The sequence below is a fragment of the Phascolarctos cinereus genome, unplaced genomic scaffold (assembly GCF_003287225.1).
Source record: "Phascolarctos cinereus isolate Bilbo 61053 unplaced genomic scaffold, phaCin_HiC Scaffold_1;HRSCAF=81, whole genome shotgun sequence".
In the NCBI taxonomy this organism is placed as follows: Eukaryota; Metazoa; Chordata; class Mammalia; order Diprotodontia; family Phascolarctidae; genus Phascolarctos; species Phascolarctos cinereus.
In genome coordinates, this window is record NW_027555514.1 from 274,721,440 (window position 1) to 274,745,846 (window position 24,407).

The window sequence follows — 24,407 nt, forward strand, 5'->3', positions numbered from 1 at the left end:
TTTCTGTCTACTTCTTTCTATACATCTGTTTCTGTTTCTCTAACAATTTCTCTTTTTGCATCAATTCCTCTCTATATCTCTCTGTAATCTGTTTCTCTGTGTTTCTGTTTCTTTCTCTGTATCTATTCTCTGTGTGTCTTTCTGGCTCTTTCTGTCTCTGTTTCTTGGTCTCTGTCATTCTCTTTCTATGGGTATGCATTTTGGACAGCTGTAATTGTTAGGAAATTTTTCCTTCCATTAAGCCTAAATTTTCCTCTTTTGTGACTTCCACAGATCTCTCCTGATTCTTCTCTCTATGGCCAAGTTGAATAAAGCTCATCCTTCTTCCCCCTGACAGCTCTTCAAATACTACAAGACAACCTCTTCTGGGTTTCCATTGCCCCTTCCCACCCTCAGTCTTCTCTTCTCCATGCTGAATATCCTCAGTTTCTAAAACCGATCCTCCTAAGACATGATCTCAAGGCCCTTCCGCATCCTGGTCACTCTCCTCTCTACACACAGTCCCCTTTTTAAACTGTTGCACCCCAAACTGAACACCAAACTCCAGATGTGATCCAACCAGGGCAGACAACAACAGGGCCAATTATTCATCCTGAAACCATTTCTTTTCTGTCTCATTTGTAAATGAAGAGTTCTTTTTTTCCTTCCCTGCTCCCTCCCAAATCTCACTTCCTTAGCAAAATATTAGAAATCCATCCCTCAGTTGGTTAGTTTCACCTCAAGTAGCACTGAATGGAAATCTGAGACTGCGTTATAGCAGCACAGGGGACTTCTTTTCTCCTTTGGTCCATGGTGGTGGAGGAGGGGAGCCAAGCTATGCTTGGCCTAGGGAAATGAGGAGACCAGATGGTTAGAAAGAATGGAATGTCAGCCCGACTTTAGGAGGAGGGGAACTGGGAGCCAAGCTCCTGCATACTTTTCTTCAAGGAGATCAAAACAAATAGCGCCAGAGCACTGCTGGATGCTAGGGTTCCCCAGGCATTGATTTCTAAGACATGAGTTCTGTTTTGCATCCATTTCCCCAGGCTGGCGGGTGAAATTCCCAGACCTTCTTGTTGGACTAGGTTTTCAGCTATTGGTGGGTATCAGTTTCTGGGGAGAGGAGCGATCCTTTTGCTTTGAAACAAACAGAACAGGGTAAACTCCTCTTCAGGGAGGGGCATAAAGAGAAACAATTAGAACAAGAATAGATGAATCAGGCAACAAAAGCTGGTCATAAAGAGATAGCATTGAAGGCATAGGAGCATAGATAGAGAACTGAAAGGGACCTTAGAGGACGACCAATTTAATGAACTCTTTTATGAAGGAGGAAACTGAGGCCCAGAGAGGTTAGGTGACTTGTCAGATTTCACACAGGTAGTCATAAATCTAAATCTGGAAGGGACCTTAGAGGTGCTCTAGTTCAACTTCCTCCTTTTACAAAGGAGGAAATGGAGTCCCAGAGAGGTTAATTTATTTTTTTAGTCACACAGCCAATAAGCACCAGAGCGTCTTAGATTAGGGCAGTGAGGCAGTGGAGTGGATAGAGTGCCAGGACTGGAGTCAGGAAGTCTTGTCTTCCTGAGTTCAAATCTGGCCTCAGACACTCACAAGCTGCGTGACCCTAGGCAAGTCTCTTAATTGTCTTTGTCTCAGTTTCCTCATCTGTAAAATGAACTGGAAAAGGCAATGGCAAACCATTCCAGTATCTTTGCCAAGAAAACCCCCAATGGGGTCAAAGAGAGTCAGACACGCCTGAAACAACTCACCGACAAAATCTTAGATTAAGATCTAAAGGTTCCTGGAGTCCAACCTTCTTATTTTACAGAGGAGGAAACTAAGGCACAGAAAGGTCAAGTAACTTGCCCCAAGGTCATGCAAATAGTAGGTGGCAGATCCAGGATTCAAACTCAGGTCCTCAGAGTCTAAATACAGCTCTCTTTGTACTGCACCCCATGATTATAACAGTAGCACTAACTGTTGAGTAGTGCACATATACGGTGCTATGAGATTGGCATAACACATAGATGATCTCATTTGATCCTCTCAATAACCTTCTTTTTATATATAATTTTTTTTTAGGCAATTGGGGTTAAGTGACTTGCCCAGGGTCACACAGCCAGTAAGTGTCAAGTGTTTGGTGTGAGGCCAGATTTGAACTCAGGTCCTCCTGACTTCAGGGCTGGTGCTCTATCCACTGCGCTACCTAGCTGCCTCTCTCAATAACCTTCTGAGGCAAATGTAGCAGTATTAGCCTTATTTTACAGATGAAGAAACTGAGGCTGAAAGACACCCAGAGTGAATCTAATAGGGCTCTGAGGCAGAATGTGAACCCAGGTCTTCTTGACTCCATTCCTAACACCCTGTCCAATATACTACGTTGTGTTTTATGTGGATTTAAGGAAAATCCAACCTGTGATTTTCCTACTTAGAAAAACCAAAATGATGTAGAAATGGATGAAGGGGGCTGAAGGGATCTGAAAGTAGGAAAGATATCAGGAAATCAGGAGCAAGTTTCTGGCTGGGCCAGAGGTAAAGCAGAGGAAGGAGCGGAAGAGATGACATCCAGACCATAGGAGGTGGCAGTCATCCAGGCAGAGAATAAACAGAGTGTGAACAGGTGCCTTAGAGATGGGGACAGATGGGGAAAAAATGAGACAGTACAGAAATGCTGCTGAGAAAGATGGTGTCAGGTTTGGGGTTGTCCTCAGATAAAGCCTTGTCCCCTGCTTGGCATTGAGAGGAAGGGATGTGGTCTACCCTCACAGCTGAGCCCAAAGGAGAGTGATTCACGATGGCTGCCACAGAGCCTTGCATGAGTGGGATAGAAAGGAGGGTCTGTGTCGTGCAAATGTCATAGGATGGTAGAACAAGGGCTAGAAGGAATCTCAGATGCCACCTGGTCCAAGCCCTTCATTTTACAGGGGAGGAAATTGAGGCCCAAGGAAGCTGAGTGAACTGTCCAAGGTCACACAGATAAGATTATAGTCCTAGAGCTGTTGGGTCATTTCAGTCATGTCTGATTCCTCGTGACCCCATTTGGGGTTTTCTTGGCAAAGATACTGGAGTGGTTTGAAATTTCCTTCTCCAGCTCATTTTACAGATGAGGAAGCTGAGGCAAATAGGAGTAAGAGATTTGCCCAGGGTCACACAGCAAGGAAGTGTCTGAGGCTGGATTTGAACTCAGAAAGATGAGTCTTCCTGACTCCAAGCCCAGTGCTTTATGACACCCCCTAGCTGCCCAGACCAGCTGGAAGGGACGTTGAAGGCCATCTAGTCCAAACCCCTTGTTTTACAGGGGAGGAAACTGAGGCCCAGAGAAAATGAAGGGACTTCATAGAATCATAAAATCATAGATCTGGGTGTAGAAGAGACCTCAGAGCCAGTCTGGTCCATTTTTTAAAAAATTTTGCTTTTTTTTTTTTGGTGAGGAAATCAGGGTTAAGTGACTTGCCCAGAGTCACACAGCTAGTGTTAAGTATCTGAGGCTGGATTTGAACTCAGGTCCTCGACTCCAAGGCCAGCACTCTATTCACTGTGCCAACTAGCTGCCCCTCTCTAGTCCATTTTTATAGATGAGGAAACTGAGGTCTAAGAGATGGAGTGACTTGTCCAGACAAATGGTAGGATTTGAACCCAGATGTGTTCATCCCATTGTAGCACTCAATTCACTCCAAGGAGACAGGGAAGCTCATGCTGATTGGCTTAACTACCATGAGACCCAAACACGCCCAGCCAGGCTTACAGGCATACATCTGCAGGTCCTAATGGGGGTAATTAGTAGCTCTGGGAAAGTGAATCCTGAGGGATTAAAGTGGCTAAAGAAGCCAGCCCATTGTCCAGCCAGGGGTGGGGAACCTGGACGCTGTTTCAGAGAAAAGGAGCTATATGAAGGAAGACAGGCAGGGGGAGGGGGACCAGGGACTGGGAATTCTGGGACCCTAGCCCCAGCCAAAAGAAGCATTTGAGTGGGATGAAAAGGTTTGTGCTGGGGGAGTCCATTTGCTTCTTAAAAATGGAACAGCTCAGGAAGGCCCCTCTGGGAGACTTTTATGATCAGCTCGCATATAGGACATAACAAACTCTGCCAAATCCTTCCAAATTACCAGTTCATTTCCTTTTTCAAATCTTTGTCCATATTGTATATGTATCATTTCAACTAGAGGCAAAAATCAGTCATCCAAACATTCACATAACTAAAATCTGTGCTGAGGGATGTGCTCGGTGTCTTCCGAGGTCCCTGCCGACTCTGAGAGTCAGTGATTTTTGATGATGATTCCTTTCTGCATTAGGAAGTAGCAGTGACTATGCTGTTCAATTAATCAATCAGTAAACATTCATTCAGTACCTACTATGTGCTAAGCACTGAAGAAGCTTCAATGGCTCCCCATTGCCTCTAGGATAAATTGATCCATCAACATGCATTTATTATGCACCTAGTATGTGCCAAGTACTGTTAGGAACTAGAGATAGGAAGACAAAAATGAGACAATGGCTACCCTCAAGGGACTTTACATGACTGGCACATAGTAGGCACTTAATAAATGTTTATTGAGAACAAGGAGATATTGGTATGATTGTGCTAAGTTTAATATTTTAAAAAATCAACTGGTGTGTAGCAGATTCAGGTTTCCATATACAGTTCTTTTTCTGTTTTGTTTTGGTTTTTTGTATATCAGTTGTTTATTTTTTTTAAATTTACAATAAAAATACAATTTAAAATATTTCTTGATTGATTCTAAAACACAAAGTCCTCTGTTTGGCATTTAAAGCCCTTCACACTCTGGCTCCAGTCTTCCCTTCCAGGCTTAATGCACATTGCACTTCTTCACTCACATGACATTGCAGTCAATCTGGCCCATTTCATGTTTTTCCTCCTATAAACCATTTCATCTCCAACCTCACATCTTCAAACAGCCTGGGTCCCATCTCCTTACCCCCAAAGCCCGGAATGCCCAATCCCCTCAATCCTTCACGTTGGCATGCTCAGGGACCACCTCCTATATGAAGCCTGCCGTGATTTCTTCTTGTTGCTTCTCTGCTTCCAATACCTTTTCATATTCTATTTAAAAATAGAATATTAAAACTTATTTATTTTCATCAAGTCCACCCCCTCATTTGACAGATGAGGAAACAGAGGCCCAGAGATGGGAAATGGCTTGTCCAGTGTCACATAGATAAATAGCAGAGCTGGAATAGAATAATAATAATAATTATAATAACTAGCATTTATGTAGCACTTTCAAGTTTGCAAAGAACTTTAAATAGGGAGACAAGGAGGAGGAAGAAAGAAGAGAAGAAGAAAGGAAGGAAGGAGGGAGAGAGGAAGGGAAGGAAAGAAGAAGGGAGGGAGGAAAAGAAGGAAGGAAAGAAGGAAGGATGGAAGGAGGGAAGGAAGAAGAAAAGGAAGGAAGGAGGGAGGGAGGGAGGGAAGGAAGAAAGAAAAGAAGGGAGAGGGAAGGAAGGAAGGAAAGAAGGAAGGAAGGAAGGAAGGAAGGAAGGAAGGAAGGAAGGAAGGAAGGAAGGAAGGAAGGAAGGAAGGAAGGAAGGAAGGAAAGGGCAGAAATCATAGAATATTAGATTTGAACAACCCCTGTCCACACCTTTCACCTCCCTCTGACCTCTGTTAGCATTTCCCATCTGTCCTACTCAGTACTTAGCAGGGGATTCAGAGCAATCTAGGACTGTAAGGGACCTTGCGTCTTTTTTTTTTTTTGGCTAGGCAATGGCGTTAAGTGACTTGCCCAGATTCACACAGCTAGTAAGTGTTATGTATCTGAGGCCGGATTTGAACTCAGGTCCTCCTGACTCCAGAGCCTGTGCTCTATCCACTGCGCCACCTAGCTGCCCTTTTCTTTTCATTTCTTTCCTTTTGGGGGGGGGGGGAGGGAAGACCTTAGGTCTTATCCAAAGTCACTCAGGCAGTTAATGACAGAGTGGAGGGTGGGGGGAAGCTGCTGAGACTCAAGTATAGTTATCCCAATCCAGGGCTCTTGCTATTGTATACACCCTGTTTTATTCCAAAATTGGATCATGCCTCTCTACATTCTGGGGCTCCAGTTTCCATCAGATCCCTGTGACTCCCTTGCAGTCAGTCCAGTCCTCTCCAAACACATGCCAGAGGGCTATCCATTGCACCACAAGCTCCATATGTCCAATGGGCCTCTTTTCTACTCTGGGGCTTCTCAGATCCCAAAGCTCTGCTTTGTGTTATGTGCTACAGTGGATGCTCTGGTATAAAACAGAGTTCCTGTCCTCCAGAACTTCCAATCTAGCCACTTAGTTAGTCAATAAACACTTATTAAGCAACCACTTTGTGCCAGGCATTGTGTTAAACCCTAGGAATACAAATATGAAAAAGACAGATAGTTCCCCCTCAAGGAGCTTCCAATCTGATGGGAGAAGCCAAAAGGAAGCTGAAAGCAGGGAGGAGGTGGGGAGGGAAGAAGATAACTGGAGCATGATGGAAAAGGCCACAGGAGTGCAGCCAGGTGGGAAATGAAGAGAAGCTTTCCTGAGCCCTCCTTTTAAATGGAGGTTTTAGAGCTAATGGCTTTGCCCCCAATCTGAGGGGCAAAAGCTACTGATGAGATGAGAGTATTAAAGTTGATTCAATCTTACAAGAAGGTGAGATTCTGACCTCAGATACTTTCTAGCTGTGTGACTCTGGACAAGTCACTTAACCTCTGTTTGCCTCAATTTCCTCATCTGTAAAATGGGGTTAATAATAATACCTACTTCCCAGGGTTGTTGTGAAGATGAAATGAGCTAATAATTGCAAAGCACCTAATACAGTGCCTGGCACATAGTAGGTGCTTAATAAATGTTCCCTATTATTATTAGCTACTATTTCCCAGTGATAGGTTCCCAGAGGCATGATAAAGTCTGAATGAGTATAGCTAGGTGGGAAATGAGCAAAACGCAGGACACATGCTCGTAGGAGTTAAAAATCAAGGCTATATGGCATGGATAGACAGTTGTCATTTGTCCTTCATGTCCGAAGAGGACCAATGACATCACAGAGTCAGGTTTCGACTTGTGTGTGAACTGGATTTAAGGGAGGCAGAGTTACACAAAGTCGTCATCTTCAATCTCTCTTTCTGAGTCACCGAAGTCCAGTGGCAAGACAGTCGAAATGCCTGGCAATGGCCTGGGAGGCAGTGGATGACCTTGGCATCTTTGATGTTTGACCAAGCTCCAAGCACTCCACACAGCCTGCTTGAGCTGCCCTCATGGATGGCTGTTGGAACAAATTGTTCTCATCTACCCACCAGGGGATGTCTTCACATGCTTGGGGTAGACACCCCTTAACTCCCTAACTAATGACAGGTTCGAGGCCTCTCATTTACCCTTAACTTGGGTTAGACTGTTGGCCACGCTGCCATGGTGTGACCACTGTGGAAGTTATGCTTCTTGGAGCCACAGGTGAGTTGAATGAGAGGTGGCCACCAAAGGTGGATGAGCATCCCTGAAAAGGGCTCGGTGTTAGTCCTCCTTGAACACCCCATACACCTCTAGTATGTGGCACAGCAGAGACAGCAATGAATTTTAGAGCCAGGAGGGCTGCAAATCCTGTGTTCAATATAATTTGGTGGCCCAACAGGTGGATTCCCTTTGTGCCACATCTCCTTGTGTCCCTGGTCCCCTTCTCTAGTTCTGAGGCTTCTCAGGTCCCAAAGGTCCTGACCAGCCAGATTTCTCTGGAACATGAGGATGGGATCCCATGTAGATGCTCCTGCTTATAAAGAATTTCATTTACAAGAATGGAAAGGGGAAAAAAGCAAGATGCCATTTCTCCAAGAAGGCAGCCCTTCCAGAGGTGATTATATCATTGTGGCTTCCTCTCCTTGACCTGAAGTTCACTACAGCATATGCTTGTTGTGGGCCTAAGACTCTAGTTTCTAGTTTGAAATCTCATGAAAAAATTAATACGGGAGACCTGTGTTTGTGAGCGATGAGATCATATCATAACCGGGAGACCTGCACTGATGCGTCTTCATGGAAACATGAAATCACTCCCTCCCAAAGAGAGCTCACGGACACTGAGCAGTCGTTATTTCCATCTCTTTTAAGAGGCTCACAATCATATGCAAACCAAAATTATAGAAATGGAATTGGACAAACGGGAAGAAAATGCCAGTCAAGAGTAAAAATCGGGGCAGGGGGAGAGAGAGAGAGAGACAGACAGAGAGAAAGAATCAGAGAGACAGAGACAGACACAGAGAGACAGAGAGAGAGGAAAGGGGGTGGAGAGAGAGATAAGGAGAGATAGAGAGAAAGAGAGAGAGACAGAGACAGAGACACAGAGAGAGACAAGGAGAGACAGACAGACAGAGAGAAAGGGAGAGAAAGAGAGACAGGGGGAGGGAAGGGGGAGAGAGACACAGAGAGAGAGACATAGAGACAGAGACATAGAAAAAGAGACAGGGAGAGAAAGTGACAGGGGGAGGGAGGGAGGGAGGGACAGAGAGAGAGAGAGAGAGAGAGAGAGAGAGAGAGAGAGAGAGAGAGAGAGAGAGAGAGAGAGAGGAGAGAGAGAGAAAGGTTGCATTGGCAGGGTCCAAACCAATAAATCAGAATAAATCAGGGGAGACTTGAATCAAAATACGGGCTGTGCATAGTTTCCATTGGTTTTGTGTTGCTGAGGTTAGATTCAGGCTGAGTTCAGTAGGGAGGAAGTATGAAATGCCCCCGACATCTCTCCTCTGACGGCTTTGGGTTTGTTGTTTTGCCCAGAGTGGCTATCTGGGGCTCCGCAGACAGCAGCCTGAGTGAACTTCAAGGAAAGATTAGGAAATATTGTTGGGAAGAAATAAGATGTAAAGGGCAAGGGGTGGGGAGGGAGGTGGGGAGTAGCTAGAACATCCTCCCTGCTCCCTGGGCTGACTTGACCCCTTCTCTCCTTCTGCCCAGTGTAACATTCAAAATAGCCGCTACTGTTGAACACGTCAAGGATGGAAATCATTAACGCATAACAATGATGACTCAGAGTTATGGAAACTCACCCCTTTGCCCGTCAGAGGGAAGGAGGGCAGTTTTATAACCCCCTTCCCCCAAAGAACCCAATCCTTTGAGTCTAGGACCTGCCCAGTGTAGGATTATAGGATCCTCGTTTAGAGGTGGAAGATGGCTCTGCGCCCATCTAGTCCTTCCCATGACAGTAACAGGTTCTTGGTTTTGTTTTCCAGCAGTAATTTTTTTTTCAGCAGCAACATCTTTATAATAATTTTTGTTGTTGTTGAGTCATTTCAGTTATAGCCAATCCTTTGTGACCCAGTTGGGGGGTTTCTTGGCAAAGATTCTGAAGTGGTTTGCCTTTTCCTTTTCTAGCTCATTTTACAGATGAGGAAACTGAGGCAAACATGGTTAAGTGACTTGCCCAGGGTCACACAGCTAGGAAGTGTGTCTGAGGCTGGATTTGAACTCAGGTCTTCCTGACCTCAGGCCCAGCACTCTACCCACCCCATTCCCTCAGTGCCCTTTTGATAATAATGAATAATATTCAAATTATAAGAGCCTGATTTCAAAGCAGCATGGCATAATGGAGTCAGAGAACCTGCATTCAAATCTTGCCTCTGCTACTCACTAACTGTGACTCTGGGCATGTCGCCTGACTGCTCTTGGCCTCAATTTCTCCAGATTGTAATTTCTTAATTGTCAAATCTGATGGTCTTTTCTCATTCCTCGCCCTTCTTGATCTCTCTGTAGCATTTGTCATTGTCCATCACCTTCTTCTACTGGTTATTCTCATTTCTCTGGGTTTTCATCACCCTGCTTTTCTCCTATGTCTGACCACTTCTTCTCAGTCATCTTTCTTCACTCATCACCTATAGAATGTGCACTAATTAGAGGTATTCCCCAAGGCTCTGTCCTAGGGCCTCTTCTCCAAGCTCTATCACTTAATGACTTCATTATTCCTTGGTTTTTTTTAATCATCTCTAGACAGATGACTTCCTGATCAATATATCCAGCCCCAGTCTCTCTCCTGATCTCCAGTCCCATATAACCGATTGTCTTTTGGATACTTCAAACTGCATGCTTCATAAGCACCTAAAACTCAGCATATTTAAAACAGAGGTTATTGTATTCCCTTCCAAAACCTACCAGTCTTCTAAGCCTCCCTCTTACCTTTGAGGACACCACTGTACTTCTAGTCACCTAGGTTGGCAACCTCCATTCTTCACTCTGAGCTAGCCATACAGTCCGGAAGTTGACAAATCTCCTCATTTCCACCTCCACGTCTCTCCTGTTCATCTTTATCCAAACAGTTGCCACCCTTATTCAGGTCCTCATCACTTCTCATCTTTGCAATGACCTCCTAGATGGTTTTCCTGTTTCCAATTTGTCTCCTCTTCCATCCCTTTCCCTGCATTTTGCATATTTGCAAGCCTGTCTATGCTAAACCAAAAAATAAAAGTGTGTGTGTGTGTGTGTGCGCGCGTGCATGCGTGTGTGCGTGAGTGCATGCGTGTGTATGTTTCAAGATTAGGGGGAGGGATGGTTGACCAAAAATGACATGGAAGCAATGTTGTACATAGCAGGAAACGTATTAGATTTGTAATCTAAGAATCAAATGTCTCTGATATTTCCAACCTAGGTGACCTTGGAGAAGTTGTTAAATCTAATCTCATGCAAAGTAACCAGAACTATTAAAACACCTGTGAATGTGCCAATTCAGGCTATATGTTGGGAACCCCAAAACAACAGTGAGGCAGTCCCTGTCCCCAAGGAGTTATAGTGCAATAGAAAGCTCCAACCTGTAATCAAAAAGATATATGTGAGAGAGTATTAACAATTGGGGATGGCTGGGCAGGGGAGATGGGGAGAACTTGAATTTCTTTAGGTTTCAGTTTCCTTGTCTATAAATGTCAGGGTTGTGTTAGATGATCTCATAGGTCCCTTCTGGTTATAAATTCAGTATTTCAAAAAGTCAAATTCTATTTTATCCACCATCTAAAGGAACCCAATGATGGGTTCTTTCAACATACAGGTAATGGATTTTGAGTCAGAGGACCTGAGTCCAAATTATGGCCACTTACTGCTGCTTGTGTGACTTTGGACAAAGCCTTTGCCCTTTTTGTGCCTCTGTTTCCCCATCTGTAAAAAGAGAGGCATGGACTGGATGGCCTTTGCAGCCCCTCCCAGATCTGTAATGCCATGATCCCAGTCCTGTCACTTACTATCTGTGTGACCTTGGAGAAGACAATTAGCCTCCCTGTGTCTTCACTTCCACATCTTTAAAATGAGAGGTTTTGACTAACGGACCTTTGAGGTCCCTTCCAGCACTAAATATGTAATCCTAAATCAAGGCTGTCTAGACAGGTAGTCCGGGCAAAATCAGATTGGGGAACTGTGGGAGGGTGGAATTATTTGGACTGGCTTCTTTGAGTCCTGGATCCATTCCAATATCCTCCTGGCCCCACATCCCGTTGGCCCTTGGAACCATGTTTCCTCCAGGGGAAGTGGTTCATGAGTTTCTGGAGTCAGACTCTGATTGAGGAGACTTTGCTTTTACCCCTGCCCCAGATTGCCTGGGGAGGCACAACCAGCAGCTTCCCGCCTACCCACAGCCCCCTGCTCAGATGGGATCTGTTGGCTCAGTGGCATGAGTTAACCTACAACTGCAGATCAAACTCTCCACATCTCTGGAATTCCTTCTATTTCCAAAGGCTAGACCTCAGGAAAGAAATGCCGGCATACTTGAATGTGAGGGAGCAGGTCGTCACCACCTCCAAAACCAAACAGCAAATCTACTCTCGGCCAATAATTCAATCCCAGCCCATGAGTTACTTGCTGGACTCAGCGTACTCCGGAGCCAGAGGGATCCATGCTTGAGCTGGTCATTAGCAGTGGTGAGAAATCTCCTGGGATGGCCAGAGAAGAGTGTTAAACCAATCAGAATATGGTGAAGCAGGTTTAATAACACCAATGTTATTCCTCCAGTCTAGACCCACTGTAGATAGGAAGAAGGCAGAAGAGTGATGAAGTGAGGGACTTTTAGCATCTGACTTTCCCGCTGCATTTTGTCAAGTGCCAATAGAAGCTGAATGACTAACAGAGAAACCTTACTTCATTGCCTAGAGTCATGGTCTGGCCCAAACCGACCTTCCTGCCTTTAACTTGCATGACTCCCCCTCACTTCATCCATGCTGCAACCAGACCTGACTAATTGTCCTCCTCAGAAGACAGAATTTTCCTCTTTCTGCACCTTTGCTCAAATAGGTCCCTATGCCTGGAATTCCTTCCCCAATACCATCCCCCTTCCATCCCGCTATCTCCACATTTTAACATTCTACATCTTCTCCAAGGCCCAGAAGAAATGTAGCCTCCTTGATGAAATGCCCCTGAACCCTTCATGACAATTCAATCCTTTCTCCTGAGCATTTCTGGACTCCTCTTATTGACTTAGCCTGATCTTATTTTGCCTGAGTTATCTGCATAAATAAACAGGAGGAGAGAGAGAGAGAGAGAGAGAGAGAGAGAGAGAGAGAGAGAGAGACAGAGAGACAGAGAGAGACAGAGAGAGACAGAGAAAGAGAGACAGGGACAGAGAGGTAAAGAGAGAAGGGGAGGGAGAGAGGGGGAAGGGCGGAGAGAGAGTTAGAGGCAGAGGCAGGGAGAGAGAGAGAGAGAGAGAAGAGAGAGAGAGAGAGAGAGAGAGAGAGAAGGGGAGTGAATGAGGGGGAGGTGGGAAGAGAGAGGAAGAGGGAGAGACAGAGACAGAGACAGAGAGCGCTGACCTCAGAACTGAAAAGGACTGGGTTCAAGTTCCTCTTGCCACTGACACATTTGGCTGTGCGGCCCTGGCCAAGTCCCTCTTAGTGCTCCCCAAGCAACTCTCGAAATCTACAAGTCACAGACAGGGTGTTGACCTGCATTGATAGGGGAGTTCCTTAACTCTGTAGTTCCCAGTGAAATCACAGGACCAGTCCTTACCCTTATTGGCATACTGCATGAGGTGGAAAAAGCCCTGGGTTCAGAATCATTCGAGAAGAATCCATGCCCTTCCTGGGCTATTTATGGCATGACCTGTATTCCAGGTAAATGAATATGGGTTTGGGACCTGAAGTGTTCAGCAGCTGACTCACTTCAATTCAATAAAAAATGTATTAAACTCCTACTATATGCCAGACAATGAGTGACAGTGTGGAACAGGGAATAAAGAGTTGGACTTGGAATCCAGAAGTACCATCTCTGGCTGTGTGATCCTGCTAAAATCATTTAGCCTCTCAGTTCTTTAGGCAACTCTTTAAGATTATAACTTGCAAAGCAGGTGTCAGTCTGCATTGATAGAGGGAATTTCCTCATCTGGGAGTTCCTAGTTAAAAAAAAATTAGAAGTCCATTAAAAAAAAAACCACTAGGGCAGGATGACCTCATTTTGCCCATGGGCACCAAAACTTAAAGGATGCAAAAATATAACACCTACATTCCTTCCGAAGTACTATATTAACTAATTCCTCCATCTGCTCAGTTGAATTTGTCTTTAGTATTTTATCACTTTCAGATTATCAATTACAAAGTCAATTTGAGGGAGAAGTCACAGTGCTTACCCTGGTGGAACAAATTGTCAATGATGGCTCTGCAGGTGAAGCATCATATGGTTGCTGAAAAGAATTCTGTCTTGGGGTTGGGTTTAACAAGGAATTTTGAATGATCTTCCTACATGAGTGAGAGACCCTTAATGGGAAAAGAGCCTTCAATGTCATATTTTGTTCTACCAAGACAAACGCTGTTTTTGTAATCAGACAACAATAAACAGAGGAGTGTGTTGTATCTCCTTTCTTCTCAATCAGTTGTGTTCCTATCGAGATGTTACTTGCCGTAGGAAAACATTTGAGAAAAGTTATCTGTTTCCTTCTCATGCTTTCATCAAGGCCACCATCAATATATGAATGTAGATCATTCTCATAAAGATTTTATTGCTGTTGAGTTGTTTCAGTCATGTCCAACTCTCCACGACCCCATTTGGGTTTGTTCGTTTTGGCAAAGACACGAGTTGTTTGTCATTTCCTTCTCCAGCTCATTTTACAGATGAAGAAACTGAGGCAAACATGGTTAAGTGACTTGCCCAAGGTCACACAACTAGTGAGTGTCTGAGGCCCAATTTGAACTCAGGTCCTCCTGACTCCAGGACTGATGCTCTATCCACTATGCCACCTAGCAGCTCTTAAAGATTTTATAAAGACAAGAAAATTGTCTTGTGTGTTGGTAGCTGTGCCTATCTTTAGGAAAGTCCTTGGTGAAAAGAAGCAGAAAAAGGAGAAGGAAGAAAAGAGATAGAAAAAAAGAAGAGGAGAGGAGGAAAAGGGGGGATTTCTTAGCAAATAACTTTTTTTACAGTTTGATCAAAGTTCAAAAAGAAGTTTTTAAGGCAAATTTATCCAATATCAGATTTAGAAATAGTTGACCAAGTCACCATGGACTACATTTTAAAATGGTCCCACAGTTTCATGCTAGAAAATATATCTTTAAAAAAATAAGGTAATCATTTGAGAAGCATATAAGGCAAAATGACATAGTAAATAGAGATCTGGCTTTGGAAACAAGAGGACCTTGTTCAAGTCCTTCCACACATGACCCTGGCCAAGTCACTAAACCGATCAAGTCTCTCCAGGGGTGGGGACCCTGCAGCCTCAAGGCCACATGTGGCCCTCTAGGTCCTCAAGGGCAGCCCTTTGACTGAATCTAAACTTCACAGAACAAATGTTTTTATTAAGGAGATTTGTTCTATGAGGTTTGTATTCAAAGGGCCATCCTTGAGGACCTAGAGGGCCACATGTGACCTCAAGGCTACAGGTTCCCCATCTGTGTGACAATTCTCTACGACTCTAAGTTGTGAGAAGGTCTGAACCTTCTTCTAGAGGTTTCCCATCTGGGACTACTAGCATACCAGTGAAATTACAAGTCAACTCAACACCTTACACCATATACCAAGATAAGGTCAAAATGGGTATATGATTTAGACATAAATGGTGATACCGTAAGTAAATTAGGAGAGAAAGGGATAGTTTACCTGTGAGATCTATGGAGAAGGGAAGAATTTATGACCAAACAAGAGACAGAGAACAGGGATAGCTAGGTGGCAAAGTGGATAGAACACCGGCTCTGAAATCAAGAGGACCTGAGTTCAGATCCAGTCTCAGACTAGCTGTGTGACCCCGGGCAAGTCACTTAATCCCATTGCTTAGCCAAAAAAAACCCAACAACAACAAAAAACAAGAGATAGAGAACATTATGAAATGCAAAATGGGTAATTTTGGTTACATTAAACTTAGAAAGGTTTTGTACAAACAAAGGCAATGCAACCAAAATTAGAAGGAAAGCAGAAAGCTGGGAAACAATTTTTACAGGCAGTGTCTTTGATAAGGCCTCATTTCTAAAATATAGAGAGAACTGAGTCAAATTTATAAGAGTACAAGTCATTCCCCAATTGACAAATGGTGAAAGGATATGAACAGGAAGTTTTCAGATGAAGAAATTAAAGCTATCTATGGTTATATGAAAAAACGCTCTAAATCACTACTGATTAGAGAAATGCAAATTAAAACAACTCTGAGGCATCATCTCATACTATCAGATTGGATAATACGACAGAAAAGGAAAATGATGGGTGTTGGAGAAGATAAGGAAATTGGAACACTAATGCATTTTTGGTGGAGTTGTGAACTGTTGCAACCATCCTGGAGAGCAATTTGGAACTATACCCAAAAAGCTAAAAAATTGTGTACACCCTTTGACCCAGCAATACCACTTCTAGGTCTGTATCCCAAAGAGATCATAATGTAAAAATTATTTATAGCAACTCTTTCTGTGGGAACAAAGAAGTGAAAATTTAGGGGGATGCCCATCAGTTGGGGAATAGTTGAATAAGATGTACTATATGAAATGTAATGGAATACTATTGTGCTATAAGAAATAATGAGCAGGCATATTGCAGAAAAACCTGGAAAGACCTATATGAACTGATGCTGAGTGAAGTGAGTAGAACCAGGAGAACATTGTACACAGTAACAGTAATATTGTGAAATGATCAACTATGATAGACTTAACTCTTCTCAGCGATACAAGGATCTAAGACAATTCCAAAAGACTCAAGATGGAAAATATTGTCCACATCCAGAGACAGAACTGTGGAGTCTGAATGCAGATCAAAGCATACTATTTTCACCTTTTTTGTTTGTTTTTTTCTTTCTCTTGTTATTTTCTCTTTCATTCTGATTCTTCTTTCACAACATGACTAATGTGGAAATATGTTAATACATGTATAGCCTATATCAGATTGCTTGCCGTCTTGGGGAAGGGGGAGGGGAAAGAGGAAGAAAAATGTTTGAAACTCAAAATCTTATAAAAGTGAACATTGAAGACTTTCTTTACATGTAATTGGGAAAAATACTATTAAAAAAAAGAAATTACAGGTCATCTTTATCCCTATCACTTTATTCCCATGTTCCCTCCTGCTCCTTTTGCACCTCTGAATCTCAGTACCTGAATGAGACCTGAACAAGATGGCCAGAACTGATCCAACTCCTAAAAAGCTGTCCTTGCCTAATGCAAAGAGTCCTGTGGGTGAATAATGAGTTCCCTGTAGGAAAATAAGCTTCCAGCCTCCTTTAAATTGAAAACCAGCAATGGCACGTGTTCAACAGAGGGACTGTTTTCAGGGCTCTGAGATTTACTCTTTGGAATCTTCTTTCACTTACCACGTCCAGGGAATGAAGTGTCACACCCGGTTCAGTTGCCTAGACACTGCTCTGATGACGTGTGGAACATAGGAAATTGAAAGTGGCCAACAAAGGTCTTATTATGTCTATTTGCATAATCCACATACTGTTGGTTTCCACTGGGTTGGTTTGGGGGGTTTTTTTGGTAACAGTCATGGAGTCTCTGTTTCCAGGTCTGAGGTCTTGGCACCTTCTACACCTCAATTTCTTTCATTAAATTGTTAACTATTTAACATTGTGGCTATAGTAATAATAACAATAACAACATTAAGAATGGTAACAATAAGGTGAATGTTTATATAATGTTTTAAGGTTTTCACGGTGTAGTGCATAGAGAGCCAGCCCAAGAGACCTGGGTTCCAGTTCTACCTTTGACACATGGGGATGTGATGCAAGCTGTTAGAACTCTAAATCAGAGGTGTCAGACATATGGCTGACTGCACTCCCCAATACAGTCCAAAGCAGATTAAATGGTAATTGGGAAATATTTAACACAATAACTAAAAATACAATAAAACAAAGCTAATAATACATTTTAAAACTAAGTCAATATGTGGTCCAAAGGGAGGCTTATGTAAGGTTTAATGGCCCTAACTCTATATGAGGTTGACACCATTGCTCTAAATAATTCTCTGAAGTTACGGAGAAGGAGTTGACCTATTTTGGTAGAGGGATTTTTTGGTAGAAGGTTGAAGAGAAAGGAGGGAGTTTTCCTTAGACATTTAGGTGGCTTCGTGTATAGAGGCCCTGAGCTTAGAGCAGGGGTGAGGAACCTGAGTCCTGGAGGCCACATGTGTCCCTCTAGGTCCTCAAGTGCAGCCCTTTGACCAAATCCAGATTTCACAGAACAAATCCCCTTCATAAAAGGATTTGTTCTGTAAAACTTGGACTCAGTTAAAAGGCCACAGGCTCCCCATTCCTGGCTTAGAGTGTTATTCAGTCAATTTTCAGTCTGACTCTTAGTGACCCCGTTTGGGGTTTTCTTGGCAGAGATACCACAGTGGTTTGTCATTTCCTTCTCCAGCTCATTTTACAGATGGGGAAACCAAGGCAAACAGGGTTAAGTGACTTGCCCAGCGTCACACAGCTAGTAAGAATCTGAGGCCAGATTTGAACTCACATCTTTCTGTCTCCAAATCTCAATTTCTGTCCACTGTGCCACTTACCTGTCTCATCACTTAGAATGACAGAGCTTGAAACAGATGATAGACTTTAGCCTAATAATAATAATAAGAAATACTTTAAAGCTTTGTGAAGCACCTTTACAAACATTATCTCATTTGATCCTCACGACAACTCCTCAAGGAGGTGGGGAGTTAGGTGGTGTAGGGGGTCAAGGGTCAACTCATCTTCTTGAGTTCAAATCTGGCCTCAGACACTTCCTAGCTGAGTTACCCTGAACAGGTCACTTGACCTTGTTTGCCTCAGTTTCCTCATCTGTAAAATGAGCTGAAGAAGGAAATGGCAAACCACTCCAGTATCTCTGCCAAAAAAAACCAAACCAAAACAAAAAACCCAACTGAGGTCATGAAGAGTTGGACAAGACTGAAAAATAATTAAAGTAACTAAACCTCCCAGGGTTGTCACAAGGATTAAATGAGATAATGTTTGTAAAGAACTTAGCAGAGTAACTGGCACATAGTAGGTGCTTTTTAAAAAATATAAATTTATTTATTTGTAGTTTTCAACATTCACTTCCACAAGATTTTGAATTCCAAATTTTCACCCCATCTCCCCCCCCACAAGATGGCATGCATTCTGAATACCCTTCCCCTAGTCTGTCCTCTCTTCTATCTCTCCCCCTTCTCTTATCCCTTCCCCTTCTATTTTCCTGTAGGGCAGGATAGACTTCTGTACCCCATTTCCTGTATTTCTTATTTCCCAGTAGCATGTGAAAACTTTTTTTTAAACGTATGTTTTTAAAACTTTAGGTTTCAAATTTTCTCTCCTCCTCCCCACCCACCCTCATTGAAAAGGCAAGCAACTCAATATAGGTTATGCATGTGCAGTTATGCAAAACACGTCCATAGTAGACATGTTGTGAAAAACTAACTCTATTTCCCTTAATCCTATCCTGCCCTCCCATTTATTCTGTTCTTTCTTTTGACCCTGTCCCTCCTCAGAAGTATTTACTTCTGATTACCCCTTTCCCAATCTGCCCTCCTCTCTATCATCCCCTGCTCTCTTGTCCCCTTCTCCCCTATTTTCCTGTAGGGTAAGACAGATTTCCATACCCAATTGAATGTGTATGTTATTCCCTCCTTAAGCCAAATCCTATGAGAATAAGATTCACTCATTCCCTCTCACCTTCCCCTTTCCCCTCCACTGTAAGACTTTTCTTTTCTGTTTTTTTTGTGAGATAATTTACCCCATTCTACCTCTCCCTTTCTTCTTCTCTGAGTATAATCCTCTCTCATCCCTTAATTTTATTCTCCAGATATGACCCCTTAATCTTCAACTCACCCTGTGCCCTCTATCTATCTATCTACATATACATACATATAATTTTTTTCCTCCAACTACCCTAATACTGACAAAGGTCTCATGAGTTATAAATATCATCTTTCCATGCAGGAATGTAAACAGTTCAATCTTAATAAGTCTCTTATGATTTCTCTTTCCTGTTTACCTCTTCATGTTCCACTTGAGTCCTGTATTTGAAAGTCAAATTTTCTATTCAGCTCTGGTCTTTTCATCAGAATGCTTGAAAGTCCTCTATTTCACTGAATGACCATTTTTTCCCCTGAAGGATTATACTCAGTTTTGCTGGGTAGGTGATTCTTGGTTGTAATCCTATCTCCTTTGCCCTCCAGAATATTATATTCCATGCCCTGCGGTCCTTTAATGTAGAAGCTGCTAAATCTTGTGTTATCCTGATTGTGTTTCCACAGTACTTGAATTGTTTCCTTCTGGCAGCTTGTAATATTTTCTCCTTGACCTGGGAACTCTGGAATTTGGCTACAATATTCCTAGGAGTTTTTTTGGGGATCTCTTTCAGGAGGAGATCTGTGGATTCTTTCAATTTCTATTTTGCCCTCTGGTTCTACTATATCAGGGCAGTTTTCCTTGATAATTTCTTGAAAGATGATGTCTAGGCTCTTTTTTTGATCATGGCTTTCAGATAGTCCAATAATTTTTAAATTCTCTCTCCTGGATCTATTTTCCAGGTCAGTTGTTTTTCCAATGAGATATTTCACATTGTTTTCTAATTTTTCATTCTTTTGGATTTGTTTACTGTGTCTTGATTTCTCATAAAGTCACTAGCTTCCAATTGCTCTATTCTAATTTTTAAGGAAGTATTTTCTTCAGTAAGCTTTTGGACTTCCTTTTCCATTTGGCCAATTTTTCTTTTTAGGGCATTTTTCTCCTCATTGGCTTTTTGGACCTCTTTTGCCATTTGGGTTAGGCTATTTTTTAAGGTGTTATTTTCTTCAGTATTTTTTGGGTCTCCTTTAGCAAGCTGTTGACTTGTTTTTCATGATTTTCTTGCATCACTCTCATTTCTCTTCCCAGTTTTTCCTCTACTTCCCTTACTTGCTTCTCAAATCCCTTTTGAGCTCTTCCAAGGCCTGGGACTGATTCATATTTTTCTTGGAGGCTTTGGATGTAGGAGCTTTGACTTTGTTGTCTTCTTCTGGTTGTATATTTTGATCTTCTTTCACCAAAGTAAGATAATATATCTGACTCTTTTTGCGCTGCTTGCTCATGATCCCAGCCAATTACTTGAGTTTTAAACTCTTTGTTAAGGTAAGAGTCTGCTTCCAATGTGGAGAATGTACTGTCCCAAGCTTCAGGGGTTTGTACAGCTGTTTTCAGAGATACTTGTAGGGACCTGTAAATTTTCAGTTCTTCCAAGGTGGTATGATAAGGGGCGAGGTGTTTACTCCTTTCCTGGCCTGTGACACAAGTATTCCTTTCTGTCCTGTAACTGTGAGGAGGGGTTCTCTCTCACAGCCACTACAAGCTCCACCACGCCAGTGCTCCTTCACCCCAGCACTGCCACCCAGAACTGTGACCCAGATCCAAACACGGGCAAAGCAAGAGATTCCTGCCTCAGCACTGGCAAAGAGATCCCTGCAATCCCTCCCTGATCAGCCACTGGATTCCCCCTCAGTCTGTGGGCCGGAAGCTCGGGAAGCAGCTGCCACCCCCCAGGACACGCTTTGGGGAATGGAGCTGAACCCCTTCCTTTCTCAGCACGACAGAAACAGACTTTTCCCACTGACCTTCTAAGTTGTCTTTGGCATTAGTGGGTTGAGGAGTCTGGAAACCTCCACAGCTGCCTGTGATTCGGTCCTCTGAGGCCTGCTTCAGGTTCGCTGAGGCCTGCGCTCCCATGTTGCACTGCGCTGAGCTCCCAGCCCGGCACGATACACCTTTCTGATCAATCATCCAGGTTGTCTTGGGCTGGAAATTTGTTTCACTCTGTCTTTTTGTGGGTTCTGCTGCTTCAGAATTTGTTTAAAGCCATTTTTTATGAGTATTTGGAGGGGTTTGGAGGAGAGCTCAAGCAAGTCACTGCTTTCACTCCACCATCTTCTAGTAGGTGCTTTTAAAATGTCCATTTCTTTCCTTCCCAAGCATTTCTAGATAAATGCAAATAGCCCAATACCAGCTAATGAGTCTTTTCTCAAATACTCTCCTCTTTTTCTAGTTCTAGGTTGTAAGAAAGAACTCTAAAACTTCTTGAAGGATGATTTCAACGGCAGGTCATGGGGGGGAAATCACAAAGATGATTTCTGTAAGCTAACTTACCCATAACCACACATGGGAAGTTGCTACAAGGGTTTTGTAGGTGAGCTGACCTGAAGCCTGATAGCTGTGTATATTTTACAAACAGGACTTTTGACTCTAAGTTTAAAAATACATACTGACTTAGTTTTAATCAAGCTTGAGGACAAAAATCAAGATCAGACTTAATAGTGATTGATAAAATTAAGGATTAATGAGAAAGGTACTAAATTATATATGATGTAAAATAAAGGTACTAAATTATAGTTCTATTTTTAATCCCCTCCCTCCCCTTTATTTCTTGCACTTTAAGATCATTTTTATGGCCAGTTGAGTCACCTTTTTATGTTTAGCTGCTATAATAAGAAGTTGCTTTTCTATTATTATTTTTAAGAGTAATTGAGTGGAAAAATATGCCAGTGTCTACCAGTTAGCCATACCCACAGGAATCCTGGCTGATTGGACCATGAAGCTATAAAAACTAAGCCACCAAGAAGAAACCAGTTCCTTCTCAAGTGCTGGACTTGCAAACCTAACCCGAGAAAATGACAGAAATGTCACCCACAGCCACACGAAGAAACCCACCCACCCAGAGAAAAGATCCTTATAAGGAATGAGGAATTGCCCAATTGTCTATTTTTCCATATGGAGCAATCAGTTGGAAGGGCTATAAATAGCCTATGCTATCAGAGTAACTAAGATTGGGGGGAAGTAATTAATGAGAATGAGCTTTTAAAGCAATTCAATTTTATTTCAATTCCAAAATTCAATAAAGGTTTAGTATTTACTGTGTGGAGGCACTAGGGATGCAAAGGCTAAAGCAAAATAGCCCCAGCCCTCAAGGAGATTACAATCTGCCCTCAGGGAATAGTTTATTACTGGTACCACAAGACAGTTTGAAGGGAGGCAAGAAGAAAGATGGGAAGAGGGAAAGGGAAAGGAAAGGAAGGAAAGGAAAAAGGGAAGGGAAGAGAAAGAGGGAAGAAAAAAGGAGGGAAGGAAGGAAGAAGAAAAGAAGGAAGGAATGTATAAAGACAAAGAAAGCTAATCTGTATGAATCAAGGTTGTAAACCTTGGTACTTGAGTCAAAGAACCAGTGGAAATTTCCTTCCAACTTGAAGACTCTATTTATCTAGATTCCAGCAGAATGCAAGCCCCTGGAGGGCAGGGTCTGGTTCATTTTTGTCTTTGTATAAGTAAGCCTTTGGAAGTCCCCAACTTTCCCCACACCAGGCATGTTTGAGCATAGGATTAATGTTTGAAATCCTCTTCCTTCCACTTCATTTTCTTATAAGAATTTGATGGTGATCTGTCACCATTTACCCAGGCCAATGAAATTACTCTCTCAGCCTAAACAAAATCCTCATATTGTGATGCACATCTCTATTCTATCTCTGAGGTGCTGAATGGGGTACATTCTTTTCCCAACAGCTTTCTTACTATCTCTTCTCCTCCTCCCTGACCGCACTCCCAGAATCAACATGGCGGCTCATCGGTTCCTTTTTCTTATCTGGTCTTTGTTCCTTTCTCCTCCAGGTTCTTATTATAGAAATCGTCTCCTAAATGTTCTTTGGGCCTCCAGCCTTTCTCCATAGACCCTGTCTTATGCCACAAAAGCTAGTCTATTCCCCTCTGGCTTATGAGTTTGATGGTATTAAGGCCCTCAAGAATGTGGGTTTATGTGTGTGTAGGTGGGGTGGATTTTCTGCTAAGTCTGCCTCACATGGTTCAGGCCCCCATCCTAGGACAAATTCAAACTCTCAAGTCAGTTTGGGTCCAGGTAGTCACTATTCCCATCTCAATAGAAACCTAAGCAGGCAACAGTACAGAGTCACCAAAAGCATTTCATTGGAGGAGTAAAAGAAAGAGAGGGAAAAAAAGAGAGAAAAAAAATTTGAAATATATAAGATCCTTCACAATGTAGGCCTAATTTACTGTTCTGACCTTTCCCCCCTCATTGTTCCCATCTCTTTCATGCAGACTGCTCTAGTCACACTGTTCCCTGAACACATCTTACACGTGTCCACACTTGCAGCCTGAGTGAAATGTTCTCCCTTCTCTCTCCTACCTTTGCTAATTCTAAGCATCCTTCAAGATTGAGCTCAAAGGTCACCTCTTCCATTCCAGTGGTCTTCTTCCATTCTACTTCACAATAGTCTCTCCCTATCCTGACCTTCTGTCCCTTTTTCTCTAATGCTGATGTAGAACTTAATAACCACCTGTCTTGTATTGTCATCTAACGTTGCCTGTTTGGAAGTCTCATTTCCTGGCACTTCTACTCTCCTTCCAAACCTTCCCCTCTTCAAAACTGACCTAGTATTATTGAGGGCACTGCCATTCTCCCAGTCAACCGAGCTCCCATGGCCATGTCCTACTCTATTCCTTGTTACACACCCAATCAGTCCCCAAATCTTTTTGGTTTTTACCTTTAAAGTTTCTTGCATGTGCCCCTTCTTCCACTCATATAACCACAGACACAGTTCAGGGCTGGTCAAGACAAAAAGCATTTATTAATTATGTTTCAGGTATTGTGCTAAATGCTCAAGATGAAGAGAAAGGCAATATATGGTCTATACTCTCTCTCTCTCTCTCTTTTTTTTTTTTGGCTAGGCAATGGGATTAAGTGACTTGCCTAGGGTCACACAGCTAGTAAGTGTTATGTGTCTGAGGTTAGATTTGAACTCAAGTCCTCCTGACTCTAGGGCCAGTGCTCTATCCACTACGCCACCTAGCTGCCACTTAGCTGCCCCCATACTCTTGGTATAATGGAGAGATAACTTGCAAACAACTACGTGCAAACAAGTCATATTCAGGATGAATTGGTGGTGATCCCAGAGGGCAGGACTGGGAATGGCTTCCTCCAGAAGACAGGATTTCAGTTGAGAATTAAAGGATGCCAGAGGATTCAGGAAGCAGAAGTGAAGAAGGAAGGAATTCTAGGTATGGACAACAGCTGGTGAAAATATCCAGAGTT